A 4,397-nucleotide genomic window follows, 5' to 3' on the forward strand; every position below is an offset into this window, starting at 1 on the left:
CAGCTTCCGAGCTGTTGCAGGCAACTTGACAGCACACAAAACAACAGCATTCTAAAAGGGATTAGAAATAAAAGGTCTTGAATAGACCTTGTGAAAATTATGGAATAAAATTTAAAAAACTTGTAAACAGCCAAGCTTACTAATCTGATAGAGACAGGCAGAACCCTTAGTCACCCTTCAAACTTAGAGCACAACTTATTTTTTCCCCCTGTAACTCAGTTTGCATCCCAGTCAGTAGGCCTGTACAGTGAACAATAACATTCAGAGGTGATCACTCCTTAAAATAATTTACCACATAAGATGAAAAAGGGCAATGTTTGCCCAAGCATAAAGCTCACAAAACAGGACAAGAAAGACGGTTTAATGGAAATGAGAACCACCAGGGAGAAGAGTACAGTTATATTACAGGCATTGCAATTAATCTCATAAAACAAAATGTGTATGAATGGTTGAAAGAAGTTTGCTCTGTCTTCACTCAGATCACAATAAATGGGGTGGAGGGGGAAGAAACAAACTGTAAATGAGTCATTCTTCTGGCAGAGACTGTGGAAGCAAAGAAAAAGAGAACTTCAGTACAGTGACCTTAGCAGGGTTCTTGAAAGTGATTTGTTTTTTTTTTTAACTCGGCACACAGACGCAATATTTTGATTCATTTATTGTGTTAGGCTTATAATTGAACTGTACTAGAAATTAGTCACTTTGGCTGCTGAAGTAATTTCATTTGAATTAGGAACAGACTTGCGAAGATAGATTTTTCCAGAGCCTTACCTAGGATTTTGATCAAGACCGAGACCTAAAATTTAGCTACACAGAAAAAGAAGGGCTCGCTCTAAATGTTTGTGGATTTGATGACAAGAGCAGATATAGAATATAAGTCACAAAGAGGCATCATTGATGGTTCTAGAGTTTGTAATATTGAACCATCTCTCGCTCTTGGAAATGATAATGGAAGAGGAAGGGCTGACATGGCAATCAAGTAAGTAGTTAGCAGTGAGTAAATGAAGGGAATTCAAATCCTGATAAAATAATCAGTTCATTGGCTGCTTTGGCGAACACTGAGAAGTGTGTATGAACTCTTCCTCAGAGAATGGAGTCCTCAACAATTTGACAGAGAAAAAAAGAATTGGACAAGTTTGCTCATTTACGAATTGACAATGAGAAGTATGCCAAGGGAAGCTTAATGCTAGAGCTGGCACTGTTCTTTGCTCTTGTGCACTAGCTCATAGAAACAAAATTAGAATTAGAAGGTTTATAGAGAACTTGAAGAACAAAGAATATTGGTTGTGTGATGTCCAGTTACGGGGACCTGAATGCACATCTTGTCACCCAGTGTCACTGTCATTGAGCTGTCATTGGGTGGGCATTGAATTTCCATCAACAATGTGTTAAGTGTTCCATTTCCTTGTATTTTTACCAGTAATACATATAGCACTTCTTTTCAGTATTGAACAGTCTGTTGTGTATAAGGTGCAAGTTACTAGTTTCATTGGTATTTTCTGGACACCAAGTTTGAGCACTTTCCTCCAAGTTTTGCCTTTTAAGATTTGCTCTTATTTCAGTTATCTTTCACAATGTTTGCCACATTTTCACTCTTCTGTGTTATCTTTTCCTTGTCAGTTTAAAAGAACTCTTTGAATATTTTACATTTTCTGTCATCTGCATAAGTTTCCCCAACCATGTCCTCTGTTGACTTTGTTTATATTAATATTTGCTCTGTAAATATCTGAAATCTTTATTTGATTAAATAATGAAAATAAGTTTCAGTTCTTGGCTGAAGGTGTCTTCTAATCTTGATAATACATGCAGACTCCTATTTTTTTTCCTCTGAGAGCTTCTAAAGAATTCATTTTTAACTTCAGAATATCGTAAACTTGATATTCTTTTTTTAATTAAGTTTTTGCATTCATTCTGATATTCCTTATGTTGGTTTATTATGCATTCTAGACTGTTTTGATTTGTGTTCTTTTTTAAAATGAGAGTCCTCTATTTTACCTTTCCTGAGTGACGTAAACTTGTAACATGCTTGTTAACTGCTGAAAGGCTGGAGGTTCAAGTCCATCCATGATATCGTAAAGAAAAGCCTGGTGACCTATTCCCCAAAAATCAACCATTGAACTATTTATATACACTTGCTGTGCATTGGAGAGCTGGGCGGTGACTAAGGATGACAGAAGAATTGATGTCTTTGAACTGTGGTATTGCAGAAGAATGCTGAATATCCCATGAACTGCCAGAAGAACAAACAGCTGTGTTTTGGAGAGGGTGCATCCACAGTGCTCCTGGGAGGCAAGGATGATGAAGTTTCATCTTGCATACTTTGGGCATGTTGCTAGGAGAGGTGATGCCTTGGAGAGGGACATCATGCTTGGGAAAGTGGAAGACAGTGAAGGAGAGGAAGACCCTCAACCAAGTGGATTAACACAGTGAATGCTGCAGTGGGCTCGAGTGTGTCAGATTGTGAGGATGGCACCGGATTCAGATCTGCCCTTTGTCAGGTTGTTGTGAGTCATACTCAGTGGCACCTGACAACGTCAGCCTGGAGCACAGTTCTCCCCAGACACACAGGGGGTTGCCATGAAATGCAGTTGTCTCAGTGGCAACTGTTTTCACCTCTGATCTTTTATGTTAATCTGATTTGTCTACATGTAGGTCTATTGTATTGATTTTTATTGTTTTAGATTATATTTTCTCATTAAAAAACCCCTCCAAACCACCAAACTGGTTTTCCTGTTGATCTTCAGAATCTGTAAATTGCCCAGGAGAGATTTCCCGACTTTCTTCCACAGCGAGGCTGGTGGATTTGAGCTGCCAAAGGGGGCACTACCTTTGGGTGAGCAGTGCCACTCCCTGTGGGCCCCCACAAGAGCTCCTCGTTGTTTGGTACACTCATGTTGTATGTCAATTGTAGTCTTTTGTTTTGGTTATAGTTACATTCTGGTTTAGGAAATATTCTTTATATATGTTTTATTTTTCATAATTTTTTTTTCTTCAGTGTTCATTACTCCATATATATATTTTAAGATCATTTTATCCAGATAAAACATAAACAAAAAGTATTGTATTTTTTTTTCTTGTTTAAGATGTTTGAGGATATAGTGTTTTTTTTGTTTTTTTTTAAATTATTAAATTTTATTAGTTTTAATGAACATTTACAGAGATTTTGGGTTTTCATTCATTCATTTTTGCACTGTTTTCTCCACCTTCCTCCCCAGTTCATTCTTCTTCCCCCGCCAACGTCTGTTTTAATTGTCCAATTGCCACAGTGCTTGTCAAAGCCAGTTCTGATTAATCTCCTTTGTCATTGTGTCCCTTGCCATTCCCTATCACTCCTCCCTGAGTGAGACTTCACCCTGATTCATAAGGAAAAGGGGATGGCATATTCTCTTAGCTACTTCCTGCTGAAAAGGGACGCTGTGGGTTTCAGGGTGAAAAAGTATTGTATTTTTATGTGAGCTTGTGCTAACTTGTATGTATTAGTTTTGTTTAGAATTGACACGTTTTTCCATTTGCTCATGTTTTTTATACTTTTAGGGCTATTGTACATAGGGTCGCTATGAGTCGCAAGTGACTCGACGGCACATAACAACAACAATAACAACAAGTCCTTTGCATATTAACTCTTTTTCTGCCTGTTTTAAATTGATGAGCGAAATATCTTTACCATTATCCACTAATAGTTGCTAATTTCTAGTAAATACAGAATTTAATGTCTTTTTAAAATATTTGCAGTGATTTCATTTTCTTGTGCTACCACATTACTCTAGCACAGTGTTGAACAATGTATTTGTAAAAGGCTTTGTTATTAGATTTCTGTTTATAACTTGATAGAGGCTTGATATTTTGAGATCCATAATGACATATACTGCTTGTGTTTGAGTAATATTGTTTGGATTGTGTGGGGTTTTTTGACTTTGACTGCTGGCTACCAGTAGGTTTGCATTTATTTTTCTTTGTTTTTCTGTGATTGTTGGCTAGACTGCTATATTTCAGAGTTATTGTTGGTGGGTACCTTAGAGTTGGAACCGCCCAATAGATGACCCTCTACTAGATTTTCAGAGGCAGTAAATTGCATGGGAGGAGATTTCCCATTTTTCTCCCATGGAGCAGCTAGTGGATTTGAACCAAGTGCCTTTGGATTGGCAGCACTATTCCTTACCACTAAGCCCAACAGTAGATACAAAGAATACAGAATCCTGGTGGCACCACAGTTAAGCATCCAGTTGTTAACCAAAACGTTGGTGGATCGAACCCTCTCAGCAGTTCCATGGGACAGAGACCTGGCGATCTGCTCCTGTAGTGATTACAGCCTAGAAATCCCACAGAGTAGGTCTGCTTTGTCAATTCAGATCAACATGAGTCAGAGTCAACTCAACAGCCCCCAACCACAATCATAAGAG

Source organism: Elephantulus edwardii, unplaced genomic scaffold (assembly GCF_000299155.1).
Source record: "Elephantulus edwardii isolate Elephantulus edwardi_28Jun2011 unplaced genomic scaffold, EleEdw1.0 scaffold00137, whole genome shotgun sequence".
NCBI classification, from domain to species: Eukaryota; Metazoa; Chordata; class Mammalia; order Macroscelidea; family Macroscelididae; genus Elephantulus; species Elephantulus edwardii.